At 36.8% G+C, this 17,477-nt stretch overlaps 1 protein-coding gene across 9 annotated transcripts in view; it reads left to right on the top strand.

Moving 5' to 3' along the window:
• znf217 (zinc finger protein 217) overlaps positions 1–17,477 on the top strand; it is a 52,392-nt gene that overhangs the window by 7,043 nt on the left and 27,872 nt on the right. The window contains exon 1 of one of the 9 annotated variants that reach the window (XM_052031513.1): positions 9,724–9,851. The exons of 7 other annotated variants lie outside the window; for them this stretch is intronic. The gene's annotated coding sequence lies outside the window, so the exon portion shown is untranslated. Of the gene's footprint in view, positions 1–9,723; positions 9,852–16,994; positions 17,100–17,477 lie in introns of those variants that run through there. One more of the 9 variants, XM_052031512.1, reaches the window with a different exon arrangement.

Here is a 17,477-nt window from a genome sequence, read left to right as displayed (position 1 = left end):
ATTGTGTGAATGCTGTATTGGCATTGAAATGCTATAGTTTACTGGTTCATGAGCAATTTGAAAACTGCTGTGTTGCTTATGGTCAGCCCTTTATCAATGTGGAATGCTAATTTTACATTTGTAATGTTTTGGTTGGAATATAACAGCTGGATCTGATGTAATGCAAATAGACTGTGGTTAAACTATTAACTAGACAGTGTGATTTCTTTCCATCCCACTTGTCTAGGAGCCATTTTAGGTGCTTACTGCTTAGGCATGAAGTACATTTGCTGTTCAGTTGTCCTTTTAAGTATAAGTGGAACATGATCCAGTATAATGTATTGTGTTCATTAGCTTTACTGTTGCATTTAATATCTTGATCATCCTGATACTGAGTTGGGAGTAAACAGACTCCAGTTTGGTATTCCTAGGGATTTATTACTTGGTATTAGAAAAGTGCTGCTCTCTATTGATGCAGATATGGTCATAATACCATTTATTACACTTTCTGATAAAGTAATAAGTATCTTGATGTTTTTGTTTCTTCCAATAAGGAACAGAAACATGGGCATTTATTTTTATATGACATCTATATAATGAAGGCATTCAATTCTGTGTGGAATTCCATTACACTTTATACCCCATCATATTTCGGTTTAGTCTTTTTGATACTGCATTTTTGTGCAGGGATGTTGAAATATCCAGCAGTGTGGGGGAGTAATATAGCATGGCAAACTAAGCACGTAGGCCTGGAAATTTACATTAAGCAACTTTTGAATTGTGCTCAGGTGGATTTTTTTTTCTACTTGAACCCAGTTTAAAGCTATCTTGGACTGGCTTGGTGAATGCACACACTGAGACTGTGTGTAACAGCAAATTGAGGGTGAAGTTGAGCAATGCTATTTAAAACTCCAGTGAATACATGGTTCTAATAATGGATAGGGAGAAAACAAAGTGAATGCACATGATGCAACTTGTGGTATAGTCAGTTCATGCCTGGAGAACCATTAGGTTTGATTTCAATTTTGTGATTAATTTTGCAACATAAGCATAATAATTTGGACTTGATAAATTTGTTGTATGATGACAACAGGAAGGAAGTTGAGTAGGTTTTACTCCTAGTTTGAAAATAATGTCTGTGGAATTTTGGTTTGAATTTAGCTGATACTCCCTATAATTGAACAGCCTTCTGACACTTCCTCTGACAGTTAGTTACTTTGCCAAGACAGATGATGACCAGCCTTATGGACTCTTCCACCACCCTTTGAGAAGGCCTCATGAGAATTGAGAAAATTGCGCAGGTTGGTGAAGAGGGAGACAAGTTTATATTTTCCACTTGTGGTGACTGCGACTCCATGGTTGAGGGAAATGGGAACTATCAATTTTACTTTGTAGGATGTTAAATTAAGATGCAATGCAAAGTTTAGTATATTTTGAGATAACTTGAAGTTTTAGCACAGTGTCTGATCTTGACAGCCACCAGAGGTGTATTTCAGCATTTGTTTTTGGCTGATATTGAATTTATTGTTTTCATTCAAAAATATTGCAGGTGACCAGAATAATTCGAGCAAGTTGTATTTTTCCTCTTTCTTCACTCCTTTAGCATCCAGTTTCATTTTACCTATAAGCTCTTCCTGATACTTTGCCTTATTTTTTGATTTTAAAACGACAGTGGTACATCATTGCTGAACTTCCACTTTATTTTTAGCATTTTTATTAGCTTCTACTCATGATTTCTGGACAAACTCCGTTGCATCTTTTCTCCCTGATCTCAAAACTAGGGCGGGTTTGTAAACTGAGTAGCCCCACTACTATCTATTTGCGTATATTCATAATTGAATTTGTATCATGCTTGGTTTGTATCTTGAAGTGACATATTAGATTGATGTACTTGTTATCTACGGGTGTGGCAAAATCAGCTTTTGGTGCACAAAACATCCTAAGGTACCTCACAGGCATGTGAAGACATCACACTTGACACTGAGTCATATGTTGCAGCAGATGACAAAATGTTTGGTTGGAGAAGTAGGTTTAAAGAAACATTGTAAAGGAAACAAGAAGTGGAAAGGCTTAAGGAAGGAATTCAAGTTTAGGGTTTTGACAGCTGAAAGCATGGCTGATAATATTGGGGCAATTTAATTTGGGCATGATCAAGAGGCTGGAATTGTAGGAATGTAGATATATCTGAGGGTTGAAGGTCTGGAGGATATTAGTGTAGAGGGAGGAATTAGATTGTGGAGGGATTTGGAATCAATCAGGATATGGTACAGGTCATTTGTGCCCAGACTGAACAAAATTGGTTGTGGATTAGCACATGGGTAGTAGATTTTTTTTGTTTGACCTAGTGTTTCATGGTGTGGAATGAAAGGGGCTGGCTAGGAGTGCTCCAGAATAATTCTTCAGAGGTAATGAGGGTGTAGGTGAACTATCAGAGGAAGAAAGTGGCTGACCAGTTTTTCAGATATGGAAGTAGGTCTTTGCGCTGTACCACTGCTGCAAAACAAATTTCATGTCATATGTCAGTGATAATAAATTTGATTCTGATTCATGATGGCATGGATGTGTGGTTCAATGCTCAACTTGGGTTAAGTATGACATCAAGTATGTGAACTATCCAATTCAGTTCTGCAGTCACTAGGGAGAGGAAGGGAGTTAATAGAATTTGAATACTTATCTGGAGGAAATTTTTACTCATTGGATTTTAGAGAAACAATCTGACAATTTGGAACAGCTGGAAGGATCAGGAGAGATGGTTTCCTGTGTGTTTGTGGAAGCTGATGTTGCTAAGAAACTGTGTCTGGATGAGAAAAGTGTAAGATGTATGGGAACACCTGAGCAGAAAGGAAAGACAAAAATCAAAAACCTTCCTTAGTTCTGTAATGATTTCCTGTTTATTTAACTTTTGAATATTTGAAAGTGTTATGCTGTCATGCATAATTGATATTATAGTTCATGTCTATTTCACAATTGCAAACATTAATGTGCTAGTTGAAAGCACTGATGGATGTCATCCTTGATATTGTAGGAGGGTGTGGCAAATAATGTGTACCCAGTCTTGTGTTTTAACTTAAAAGGTGTTTGCTTATTTAGAGAATATCACTTAATGCATGCCCTTGAAGTTAATCCATCTGGGACTACAGGTGGAAGTTGAAAGGTGCAGAATTTAAAAGTGAGTCTGTTATTTTAAAAAGTCAAAAGCAATTCATGTGTACTTTGCTTAGTGATCTTTTAGTCAACCATTTGTAGCCTACCTTGTGTACCTGTACTGGGGGCATCCTTGACTGACCAGGAAGTGCACTTGAGATACATGAAGTGATTTATTTATTTCTTTGCCGTCTCAGCATCAGACCAAGTAATTGGAGTGTTATCCAATCTTGGCACATGAGAAGCAGATGCCTAATCAGCAGTTGCCTGACTTCAGTTTTTTTTATATACTTGGTTCTGGATGAAGGTCTTATTTGCAAATCTAGAAAGGAAAAGTCAGATTTTCTATTTGTATGGCATGTTTTACAACCTTGTAGTGCCAAAGTGCTTTAAAGAAATTAAGTTACAGTTGTTGTAATGTAGGGGAACCTAGCAGAACCCCACAAGTAGCAGTGTGTCAATGGCCAGATAATCCATTTTAGTGACGTTGATGGAAGGATAAATATTGGCTAAGGTTGCGCTTCCTCTTAAAAATGGTGAGATCTTTTGCATCCATTTGAGAGAGCAAATATGGCCTTGGTTTCATGTTTTATCTGAAGGAAAGTACCAACAACCATGCTGTTTTCCCCAGTTAAACACTAGCACATCAACCTAGATTCTTTTTGTACTGCAATATCTTGTGTGAAGGTGAGGAAAGCCAGTTGGTTACAGAAAATATGACATGCATTCTTCAGCAACGTTATTAATTTTACCAGCATTTTTATATCTGTAAGCATACCTGTGGTTAAGCTTTGCTGCTGTTTCTGGCTTCAATCCACAGCCAGACATCTTTTGGACATTGTTTAAGCCAGTGATTTGTGATCGTCAAGTTTTTGGGACTATGACCTCAAGTGAAGGCACAGTCAGCAGGAAGGATAGATACAGTGTTCAAATATTTCCAATATATTAACAGTAGTTCCAGTTTATTTTTACAAGGCACTTCAGCAGAAATTACTTGAGAATACATCGCCCTTTCCTTGGAATGTGGAATACGAGGAAGTTTTGAGATGTTTGCAGCAGATCTGCTTAAAGCACAGCTGTTGTAAAAAGTCAGTTCTGCTTGGTTTAGGTTTTGGTCAGTTAGTCTTTAATGGGCTTCCAGCTTCAAACCTGAACAAAATAGGTAGTATTCTTAAAACGTTGGAAATTCATGTCTAGAAACAAATTGATACTCCACCTAGAAATATTTGTGCTTAACAGTTTATCACATAGTATTTAAACTTTGCTGAGGAATGTTACTGAACACTCCCTAGAGTTTCTTGTTTGGTTGTGGCACTTACCATTGGAGTGTCTACTATGATAGTGATTGGGCAAGTTATTTTTTAATTGCTCAAGGGTAAAAATTGCATGGTGTTCATTGTATCAGTGAACAATGTTTCAGAGTTTGAAAAAAAGATGAAGGCCTGTAAGCCTTACTTGGTCAAATCAATATTTGTTTATGAATTACCCATTCACAAGATGCAGGTAGTAGCAAGGATGACAATTACCCTAAGAAAGGACTTTTAAAACTAAAATCTAAGCTAATTGCCAGGTTTGCATCCAGAATTAAATGTTAATCATGTTGGTTTGGCAGCAGAATTGTGTAGGCCTGATGGGGCAAGAACAACGGGTTTCCTTCCATGAGGATGTTAATGAATGAGTTAAGTTTAGGACAGTCTCTCTGTCATTTTCATTGATGCCTTTTTATTTCCAAATATTTATTTTTAAAATTAAAATTTTCGTCTGTTATTTGGATTTGAACAGTTAGTCCAGGTTCTCTCCATTTCATTTAGCTTTCAGAACATAATAGTGTAGAGACAAATGGGCTACTTAGCACAAAATTTAATATTATCAATCCTAATGGGTAGAATAATACTATAAATTTAATTTCACACATACTTGTTTTTTTTTAATTTGTTATCCTGTTAGTGCCTTTCAATTATATTTGTATATGTATTGAAGTATTTAAGCATTACTTTAATCCCTTGTGTCTCATATTGAATGCACTGAATATACTAAATTTTACAAACTCAATTAGTTGATTATAACTGGGGTGCTACTTCAAAGTTCCCAGTTTTGTTTTTACTCTTTGCACCCACAATTCAGCAGTACTTGTTTTTTCTGCCCAGTGCACATCGCTGTATTCCATTAATTAAAAGCCATAAACTTCTATAATTACACCCACCTTCTGACCTTGTGATGAATTCCACCTCCTCTAAAATATGAAACCCTGGACGTGTTGGAATAGAGCAACTTGGCTACTTTGAGAAGGGTGAGGATGAGAGTTCCCACACTTGAATGTGACTTCTTAGCACATATGTGGTGAATCCAGGTTCGAATTGGGGAAAGAGGTTCCAGTAGCTTGAATAACATGATGTAGAGGGCTGATAGCTTTGGGTATTTTTTTATTTCATCCTTTCACCCTCACTGTGAAACACTTGGTTAGTTTTAATGCTGTTATCACAGTGTTTGGGGGGCGGGGGGTGGAGAGAAACTAACTCTGCTCCTAGTTGAGTAATCAAACACTTCAGAAATAAGTGATAAATGACTCGTAAGAAAAGAATTCAAGACAAAGGATCAGGAAAAACAAATTGAAGGCAGTTTCCTGCTTTTCAACCATTGAAATTGGTTCAGTGTTTTTTCAGTTTGTGCAATCCATGCATGGAAGATCCAGAAAGTTAAGATGTGGAAATATGAATTTGGTGTTGAAATAGATGGGTAATTTCAATGGAGTATTCTTATTTGAGAGGGTGGGGTGGGTGCCTTAGTACCTCTATGTGTGAAGTAATTACCTTGAATCCTTCAGAATATTGACATGTTACCCTGGATATTGATACTTGAATAGTTTCTTCCTTTTGTTAAAATTGTGAACAGAGTGTTTGAGGCAACAGTATTAATATGGTAATTCACAATTCAATTTTTATGATTTGAAGCTTGGTTATAAAGTGGCAGAAATTTAAAAGATGAATTTTTTAACTAAAAGCTACAAATTGGAGGTGGTAACCTTTTTTATAAGTTTTACTTTGAGTAGTAGGTGGGTGATAAAACCTTCTCTTTTTCCCTGTAGGCTATGTACTGAATATCAGATTAGGTGCTAACTGTTGCATAACCCTGCCCATTTCTCTATTCTGCCACTCAAAATTGATCTGGATTCACTAAAGTTTTTGTCAGATTTCCTTTTGAGACTGAGCTGCCTACCAACTTGTACCTACTATTTTTTTCCATCTTTCTTGGGGGAAATCCCCTGATTGTGCAAACCCTAAACACTTTCATGGTTCTCCTGTTAAACATGAAGTACAGGAAGCATGGCTGGCTTTGAGTTGTATGCTTCTCCTATTTTTGTAAATGGTGCAGATGCAGAAACAATATTGTTTGTATGCTGCCCAGTCCAGAGTTCATTTGGCAAGAGGCATTCAAACTTGTGCAAGCAGGTGAAATAGAGCTTAAACAATGAGCCAAAAGGTTGAGACTGATGCAACTTTTAATTTGCATAAGTTGTTTGTGTTCATTGGTGTAATTTATGTCTATCACATTGTATGTTAGAATTCTTGGGTTATATATTTCTGTATAGCCCATGTTTTTGAAATGTATGGTGGAACATCATATGAATGACCTTTTTTAAAAAAAATCTTGGCATATTTGCATCCCAGTTAATTGATCATGTGATATTTTTCACTTTGCAACATTATAGCAGCAATGGCATTAGTACATCAGAAAGATATTTTATTTCCTTTTGCTAACTTTATGGGCAAGTTTAGTACTTTCATCATGCTCTCTTTTTCTAAGAAGTCATAGGATTATTTTTCACTAAATATTGCATACATTCTCTTCTCTTTAGTTTGGAAAAACAAACTGAACTGTCTTATAGTTAGTTGAGGCTACATCTATTTATATATTGCAGTAATCTTGAGTGGAGATGGAGAGAATTACCATGTTTTGGTGATACAGACTTCCTGTTCTTCCTGCTGTTCAGTTTTTTTGGTTATTGTTATTACTTAAAACTTTGGTCTCTGCAGTTCTTGACCATTTTGAAGATTACAGTTAGAAATTTTACTTGTACTGGGTGTGGGTGGTGGCCCTGACTCCTAATAATTACATTGTTCTGTTTTCATTCTTATATTGAGGCTGTTCCAGTTCCGATTCCTGAGATGAAGACATTAAGCTGGACCCTAGTATTTGTGCTATAGAGTTCAGGCTCCATATTCTACTAGCATCAGTTTTTTGTAGACCTGAGAGAATGGCACGTGTCAGGACAATTGGATTTGACAGCATATCCTGGGAGCTGGGTCACAGATATTTAGTATGTCATAATATGAATTTACATTGGACCAACGTACAAGCAGTTTTTCTGTTTGAACTAGCAAGTTAATTGCTTTCTGCAGATGAAGTGAGATGATCACTAAATCCTTGGGATTAGATCTTTTGGCCATATTTCAAATCTATATGATAATATGAAGAAGAAACAGATGCATCAATGTCCCAATACATAAACAAAACCTCCCCTTTAAAACTCCTTCCCCATACCATATACTTCTGACCTTGTTGATAATCCTACCTTTTGGTGGGGGGTGGGGGGGGGGGTGGAAGATTCTGACTATCCACCCTATCTGTGCCTCTTTTTATAATTTTGGACATCTCTGTCAGGTTGCCCTCTGTCTCCTTTGCTCTAGGGATTCAAAATCAAGCCTACTCTGATCTCTTCCCATGTCTAAACTCCTCTGATCCATGCAGCAGCCTGGTGAATCTCCTCTGCACTCTCTCCAGCACAACACATCCTTCCTAATGTATGGTGACCAGAACCAAACCATACTCGAGTGTGGTCTAACCAGCTTCTTAAAAAAAATTACAACATAACATCCCAATTTTTATATTTTATGCCCCAACCAATGAAGGCAAGCATGCCGTGTGCTGCCTTCACCACCCTATGTACCTGTGTGGCCACTTTCCAGGAACTGTGAAATTGAATCCTTAGGTCTCTTAATCAACACTCCTTAGCTCCCTACCATTTACAGTGTGTGTCCTACCTCTATTTGACTTCCTGATTTGATTTGGTTTCCACAATCCCTACTAATTGTGAGTTTAAGATTCTTGTTCACTGCAGCAAAAGTTTTTTTTTCTTGCATTCCATCTCCCCATTTATCTTTGGCACCAATCTTTGTCCCATTCCCCATTTATTTCCTCCTTCCCACTCCCCATTTCCTAACTGCCCACTTCCACAATCTCCTCTCCCCATAGCTCTCACTCAGTATATCTGTTTTGGATGCCAGCAATTCTCCCAATTCTCCTGCCAGAAGTATCAGCTAGAGTTGTGCTGTGGATCCTAGAGGAAGGAGGATGAACATATCTCTACTGTGTTCTGGGTTAGTTGTTTATTCTGCACATGGAACTGCCTTGTTTTCAGATCAAACAAAAAGCTCTTCTTGTGGAAGACCATGTGTACCTTCCTCATAGCTTTAGTTTCTATCCGTAAATGATGGTCTGGGTCTAATATAGAAGGTGCACCCATTGTAAACATGGTCATGTAATGCGACACACATTTTTTTGTTCACTCCAGCTGTTAAGTCATATAGGTACCTTGATGCATATATGCAAAAGCCTAGGTTTTGTTCAGTACCTTGAGGACTTAACGTTCCAAACTCTAGAAACTTTTGTGTATGGCTTATCCTGTGGTTTTTCCTGTGTTTTGTATGATGCCCAATGGTGTAAACTGTGCAGTACAAGTTCACCCTTGTGCTTTGAAGATATAATGGATACTTGAAATAACATAACTATTCACTATTGATTGTTTGTATCAATAAATGTACAAATAATGCTGGTATTTTCTCCTGCAGAACAAAAAAAATCAGCCTTTCATGAAGTTAAAACAAAATCTGTCCAGCAGGGAATATAAAACCCTTTGAGGAAATGAATAACTTAATGTTATGTTGAAGGATCCACACCAGAATTTCATTGTTGCTTTCTGATCTGCAGTGTTTTTCTTAAACTATGATTTACTGCAGCTGCAGTAGTTAACATTTTTGTTTATATCATTACATTTCTGAATATGATTTGCTTTAAAATGAGAATAATTCACTGGATTACCGGGAAGTTTGCTGGGATCCATCCATTGCTGAAATGAGGTTTCTGAGAGCATATCATGCTTGTAGACCACTGGACTTGTACTCCATACAGTGCATGCACTGCCAGTGCTAAATATGTTGAGGATAAGTGATGCAGAGATGATTTTGTACTGTATAAAAACTAATAATACACATATCTCTGGGTTATTCTGCCAAATGCATTGTTTTGAAGCAGTTGGCTGCTATGCTGATGCAATTTTTAAAATTTGATTTCTTGCCATATTGTTTCAAAGATGTAGGTTTGCTTTTGTTAAATAATCATTTGGTGAGTAAGTTGAAGTGTTACTGGATTCACTAATAAAATCGAGATGTGTTTAAATTGTGACTAAATCACAGCATATTTTTAAACCCATTTAATCACTTTTATTCAACTTGATTCTTTTTTTCCCATACAAAGCTACAATTCAGGAAAATACAATTCAGGAAGAGAGATTCACAAGGTAATTTTCACCTACCAAATGTGAATTGGATTTGATTGAACACAGTGGTAGAAATTTGGAACACCATAAACAGCAGTCGATGTGGGATGAGATAATTTCACATTAATTTCTTCTGCCAACCAAAGTAATTGAATGATGTGGAAGAAGGCAGGTATGTGAAGTTAGATACAGATCAGCCATTATCTAATATAGTGGCAGGACAGGTTCAAGGGGTTAAATGACCTATTCTTGTTCTTGTGTTTCAAATTTCAGAATATATTTTCGGCTGTTGCTGTTTCCATTTTGTAAGATAGCTATTTAAATTGTACTGGTAATGGTCTTTTTAAAATTCCTCAGCTTGGCACTGCTGGTTTTGTTGTAACTGGGTAAAGCTGAATTTGTTTTTTGCTTGGGGCTGCAAATGCTCTTGGTCTCAGGTCTATAGTGTATGAGAGTTGTACAGCTTGTATCAATCTCATTGTAAATTCTTGGGGTTTTCTAATACCTCGAGCTCATTATATAAGAAGGTCACTTGTAGCTACCTCTTATGAAGCCAGCAAGTTTATTTTCATCATGCTGTTTCTTGCATGAAGTGTCTTGCACTATTTGCCATTAGTGCTAACATCTCAATAAAGGAGCAAATGGCCATGAATAAAATCTAGAAGATGAATTTGCTTTTTGAAGTAGGGACTATTTAACCTTTTTGATTAAATTTGGCACTTTTATTGGCAAAGGGAAATAGAATAAAATGATAGGGTTAATTTTGAATTACTGAATCAAAAAAGGCACAGAAGCAATGGGCCAAACGGCTCTCTTTCAATGCTGTACAACATGTGGTTTAGTAATTGATACAGAATGGATGGTTTTGTTTGTAAATGGGAGCTACTCTGCCAGAAAATGATAAACCTGCCAGTTTTAATCAAGTAAATTACAATTTTATGAGATTCTATACATTCCACTTCATCCTCTTAGATCATTTAATTAGAAGATGGTTGAAATCATTGATTAATGTTTGCAATTTTTTTGTAGGGGGTCAGTGTATCATTCTGGTAGCTTGAGAGGAATGCATATCTGTACCAATGATACAATAACGCAACACATCTAGAAATCCTAGATTTATTTTAGGTTGTATTGGTCACTTGTTATTCAGGTATACTGTGACCTCTATATAGTATTTGTATTTTCCTTAAACATTAGTTTACTTCGTGATCATTATGCTACATTTTTGAAGTGTTTCATTGTTCTGTAGTGAGTAGTTTACTTCCTGATTCCCAAATAACCTATTCTACCATCTATAAGGCCCAGGTCACGAAGGTAGTGAAATGTTCTCTATTTGTGTGGATGAATAAAGCTCCAATAGCCCTCAAAGCTTGACATCCATCCAGGACAAATCAGTCTCATTGGTGGCTCATCTGTTACTCTAAACATGTACTCCATCCCCCACTGTGGCACCGTGCACCAGTTACACAACCTTCTTCTACAAATGCATTGCAGTTAGTTGCCTGGGCTACACCAACAGCACTTGTGAAATGCATCGCCCTCTTGCATTTTGGAGTGCTACCAACTGCAAGGTCCCCTCCCTCAAAATAATCCACAGCATTGTTACTTGGAAAAAGACCATGAAATATTTCCATCATTTTGTTTAAACTTCTTACCCAATAATAATGGTGATAAATGCTATGGGCTCTCAGTACCAGAAGGATTCTAGTGATTCAAGGTGGGTCAAGTTCAAGTGCATTTGGGAATTATCCACCTGTGTTCCATAGGTGGATAATTATCTTTTACAACAGTTGTTAAAATATTTTTTGGAGGTCCACATGTAATCCAGGCATTGAGTAAAATCCTTGCAATGAAAATAAAGCTCAATAACCATTACAGAATTCTGCTTGTGCATTCCCAAGATGTCCTCCATACTTTTGCATTGTAGTTGAATACTCATTTGAAATAAAGGAATGTTTGAGATATGTATTGAAAATGTGAGGATGGCCTTTTTGTCTTCCAACATCATGCTACTTAAGCCCATGTGCAGACTGTTATTGTGCCCTTGACAAATGATTGTTTTGGAGAAATCTGTTGGAGAGGATGTTCCAAATTGTTAATATTGCAAAAGGGATTTTCATGGATGCCTGCCTTTGGTCCATTGACTGCAAATGTCACAGTAATGTAGAATTGAGTATTTTGAGCATGATGGCAATTTGTTAAAAGTTGGTGTGCCTTGATTTTGCTATTGCACTTCTTGTTTTCTATCACTAGAGGGACTTCACCTGGCTGATCACAATTCCAGAGATGGTGGTACAAATCATGTTCCCTCACTACTGAGGAGACCTGTAGAGTTTTTCAAACTTCACTATGTTGACAGTTCCTGGGGTTATGCTCTTTAATTACCAAACTGAGTTGATAAAGTTTGGACATTTGTTATATGCTCCAGTACATTACAGGTGACCTACACATTATGGCATTGTGTTCCTCGTGAATGCTTCGGAATGCAAAGCTGTGTCACTTGCACGTGTCAAGAAACGTGAGTTGAGGAAAAAAATGATTTTTATGTTTATTTACCATTTTTTATTCTCATAAATTTCATGAGAACACATTTTTGGGTAGATATTTATAAATTCTGTAAGGATGAATTTCTGTTTCCCAAATGGCCATAATGCAGGGGTCACCTGTACCATTCATGTCTGATTTATTCTATTATGTCACGTTTTTAAACTAAGGTAACATTTCCGACTGCAATTTAAATTGTTACTAGACTTGGAAACAAGTGGTTGACCATATTACTGAACAATGTGTCCTCCTGAAGTTAATGACCAACTCCAGACAAATTGACATCCAAGAAAATCCTTGCATTTAATTTTTTTTGAGTTCCCATTTTGATCATAAACTGTCCCATTACCTCACATGGAGCCTTGGGGACAATAAGTAACAATACATGTTTCCATTTTATTTTCACTGAATTCCAATGGCTATACAACTCTTATTTAGGAATTATCTGTTTGTGGATACATTACTGATGATTAAAAATTTCCCTATGTTCTGGAGCAGCTCCAGCCAAGTATCACTGCTGTTCAAGAAAGGAAGGAGAGAAAATAGAGATCTATAATCCAGTAGTTTCTGGGGGAAAATATGGGAATCCATTATTAAATATCTACTCATGGAGCACCTAAATGCAATGTTTTAGGTTGTTATCAGTGTATTATGGGGAAAAAATTGTTTGGCAAATTGTAAAGTTTTCATTATTAGTAGATAAGGGGGAGCCAGTGAATGTTAATATGTCTGAATTTTCAGAAGGCAGTTGATAAGGTTCCATACCAAAGGCTGATGTTGGGAGTTCATGGTGTTGGGAGGTAATATTGAAGGACAGATCTGGAAATGGTCTTTTTTTTAAGGTTGGTGGGATGTCATCACAAGCACCAATACAGAGGCCTGTGTGATTTATAGATTATTAATGATGAAAAAGGCAGTGTTACGTATCCAATTTAGCAGCTGTGAAGCTGGGAGGGAAAGCAAGTTGTGAAAATATGTAGTTTGCAGTTGGATTAAAGTGATTCAGCAAAATGGTGTCAGATGAAATGTAAAATGGGAAGATGCAAAGTTAGTCACTGCAGGAAGAAGTGAAAAGCTGTAAGAAGTAATGTTGGGGTATAGAATAATCTTGGTGTGCTAATTCATGAAATGTTAAAAGTTAATGGAGGGACAATGAGCCAGTAGGAAGGTGATTAGTATGTTGGTTGTTATTGCAAAAGAGGTGGAGTATAAAACCAAGGAAGTCTTCTGTGATTTTACATGGCTTGGTGAGAGCACACCAGGAATACTGTAATTTTGGTTGCTTAGCCTAATAAAGGATTTATTTTGCTTCTGAATGGGTGCACCCAGACTGGATTGTTTCCTGGGACGAGTGGGTTGCTCTATAAGAGTTGTGCACATTTAGTCAATGTTGAATAGAACTCAGAACGATGCGTGATCTCAGTGAAATACAAGGTCCTGAGAAGGGTTGACAGGACAGATGCAAATTCCCCAGATTAGAGACTATGACTGCTAGTTATGTAATTTCTGGGGGGGGGTGGGGGGGCTGTGGGGTGCAGGACCATTTGAGATGAGCAAAAATATCTTCATACATAGGGGTGTAAGTCTTTAGAATTCTCTAGCCCTAAAGGTTGTGGATGCTTACTTGGTACTTGCTATTTGGTCGCTGTGAACCAAACGATATGGGGATTGGGCGGAAAAGAAGATTTGAGGTGCACAGTCAGCCAAAATCTTACTGAATGGTAGAGAAAGCTTGACAGGTTTATTACGTACACCACCTAATTATGCTCTTGTTTCCAGCAGGCAAGTTTAAAAGAAACAATCCTTGCTTGCAGAAGCAACTCTTCAATACATGTGCAGATCATGTCATTTTTTAAAAAGGTTTCTGTCTTCATGTGCAATGTTCTCTATTTCCAGCAGGCACCATTCCACGCAATTTGTTTTCATCTTCTGTTTCTACACTTGTGATGAATCACAAAAAGGATTCTATGGACTGCTATAAGCCATGTCCTGGAAAATGAACTGCAGAGGCTGATGACCTATTAAAAATGCTATAGGGCTGCCCACAGTAGTATTTTGCAGTATCAATGGCATTTGTCATCCATGCTTAAACAAAAATATTAGAATATTAATTCAAGTACTGCATTGGAATTGCTTTGAAGCCATCAGAAATCCTTTGACAATAGTGTTTATAGATGAAAATTAATATGCCCAATTTTTCAAAGGAGCTAGTTCAGTGGGGGTGGGCGGATTGTTATAAGCTTGAGCCCCATAGCTAAAGAGGAGGCAAATTTATAACTGTGGCACTTAAATCTCGATGAGATTTTAAATAATCACTGGAAGCAACCAATAGGTACATAATAGTAATGAATAGAACTGGACTAAAGAAATTAGTTTTTCTTTTTGTAATACTATTTCTTCAGTTCGCATTTCCTCTATTTTTAAGACTAAACGCATTGCGTATAGTCTGATGTTAGAGAAAGTGTGAAACAAGTTTAATGAAACAGCATCTATGTGTCCTAAAGGTATCACTAATTCAACACTCTTCTACTATGACTCCTATGACTTCGTCAGTCTAGATGTGCTGTCCCTGAAAATACCAGGTTCAACCTTTTTTTTCGTCTTCAAATCTCCTTAGTTCCTGCTAACCCCTCATGAATGTGTGGGAACGTTGGATGAAGATGAGCTGTTTTGCTTGGTACTCCCTGTGCCGTGTCAATTTAATACATGAGCAATAGCCATTGGGAATAGCACTGTAAGAGCCTGTTAAATTGTGCACCAGATGGAAATGGAGGGAGATAATTTGAGGCAGCTTATCTTTGGGAAATTTGTTCTGAATGATTTGAATATTGCTATCAAATATTTAAACATAGGGTTTGGGGAGGAAGATCCCTTTTTAAATGAAGGGGGTGGGGAAATTTGAATTATTCTACTCAAAATAGTTTTGAGCAGTAAAGTTGGATGAAAAATGTCTAACTCAATCTGTGGGTAGAATTCTCCAGAAGTTACTGTAAATTACCTCAACTGCAGCCAGATTCCTGAATATTATAAATGGGCTCTGAATTGTGTTGCAATGGAAAGAGGAACAAAATCCAAGTTTCATTCGTCTTATGAGAGGTTGTACAGAACAAAAAGTGCACTTTCTATGCCTCAAGGTCAATATGCTACTGTAGTCTTGCAATGATATGAAGAGGAAATGAAGTTTAACCGTTGAGGTTCTCCCTGCCACATGGACAAAGTCTTGTATCTTAGACAATTCAGAGTTTGTATTCTGAGCCATGTACATTTGCAGCTTTTCTGTTGTCACTAACTATTTTATCATTGCCACATGTGCTGTTCTAGAATGCTAATCTTCCCAATCATGGAAGTCTGTTTAAACAAACTTGATTTAGATAAAATGATTAGCACTTTATTCAGGCTGTCTCGCTAGTATTAGTCATAAACTGGAATTGAAAATGTCCATTGTAGACATTGTCAATTAACATCCTTGCATTAGAATTGTCTGTACTAGTTGCACACCTGATATGGTTAGTGGCAAAGCTGTTCTTATTCTCTTGACATTCCACCACAGTCAAATAATGAATGATATCTTGAGCTGATTAAACACAAGAATGGCAGGACAGTCGCCACCATGTGTGGAAATATTATGCTGAATGGAGAATAAATAACATTAGTTCTTTTAGTTTTCAATGATTAACTCTGGCAGTCCTTATTTGCATATCCTTGCAATTTCCTGAAACTTTGTTAGACTGTCGATTTATTTGGTTTCTTCATACATTTTCAGTTATGTGGTGATAGCAAATGGTGTAGTCTTTGCAATATGTTCTTTCAAAATCCTCTGCTTCTCAATATTTATATATAATTTGAAGTAGAGAAAAAACACAAAAATAAACCAGTCTGGTGATGGTGTCCTGTTTTTTTTTAAATTTTGTTTTTAATCCTTTTTGAATTCTTTCCAACTTGCACTTGGCTTTTTAAAAAAAATTATAAAATGTAAGTGTGGACGTGGAAGGGGTTTGTTAGAATTTCATCCTTAGCAAATCTGTAATTTCCTCAAATGAACAGTTTTAATGTTGAACATCAGAACTGTCGGTTCAAATGCAACATATCTCAGATTGGAGAGTACTGTATATAATGGCAGCACAATGACTTGCTAGTAGGGAAATTAGTTATTATAAATTACTTCCAGTGTAGGTGGTAGGAGAATTATGATGGAGTCAATGGGCTTGTAGTTATAGCAGGGCAAAGGGAATGCTTTGAGAGCAGGCATTGAGTTGATGGGCCAAATGGCTGCCTCCTATGACATAAGGGAATATGATATGATGGGAAATAAGTGTACTTTATCTATTATCATTCATTATAAACCTTTGTAGTCTTTCACTTTTGATTAAGGTTTGAATTTATGGCACAATAGATTATGATGAGCAAAGGCATCTGATCTGGAAAATAATCCAGGAATGCAATTAGCCTTGTGGCCAATTAATTAGACAATACTGCACTATAGGCTTTCATTCTGAGTAATTAATTAAGTAGGCTTACTGTACTACTTATAGTGCAAGGCAGAATAGTTTGGCTTTGTATTTCTGCTAATGATGTAGCAACAGTTATACACGATGCAATACTTCCTATCAATAATCACTGTGCACATTGATTCTGAGGTTGCCACAGGAAGTGTGGTTAATTGTAACGTCCTCTAACGATAAATGTGTGAAAGCAATATTAGGAACAGGAGGAAGCTGTTAATTCTTGAGCCTTTTCTGTCATTCATGGCTGATGTGTGATCCTAACTTTAAATATCCACCTTTAACCCATATCATTTTATAGCGTCAGTTTTTCTGGTCTTTAGGAACACCTGAATCTGGTTTTGTCATTACGAAGATAACAGTTGATCCTGGAGGTATTTGACAAGAAATTCTTTCTTGCAGATTTTCCACCTAACAGTATAGTCTGTAGAAATTATATTTTAGTTCTTTTGCTTGCTTCCACTTAGGATTCACAAAAAAGTAATTGATCTACTGCTGCTAAAAGTGTATATTTTAATGTGCATCACTGGTAAAAGTAGCTAGTAAATTCCTTGCAGACTGCACAATGCTTTTTCAGCTTTGAGGTTGTTCAGTTACTTGTAAATTGACTTTGGAGATTTTGCCATTGCCATTTTGTTCAATGTATGGTTTTTTTTACAATGGATGACAACTTGTGTGTAGGATTGCCAGTTTTGTTTATCCTAGTTGGCACAGGAACCACACTGGGTCTTCCCAATGGTCTGATGTATGTT

Source organism: Pristis pectinata, chromosome 16 (assembly GCF_009764475.1).
Source record: "Pristis pectinata isolate sPriPec2 chromosome 16, sPriPec2.1.pri, whole genome shotgun sequence".
NCBI classification, from domain to species: Eukaryota; Metazoa; Chordata; class Chondrichthyes; order Rhinopristiformes; family Pristidae; genus Pristis; species Pristis pectinata.
This window is presented reverse-complemented; position numbering and strand designations above follow the sequence as displayed.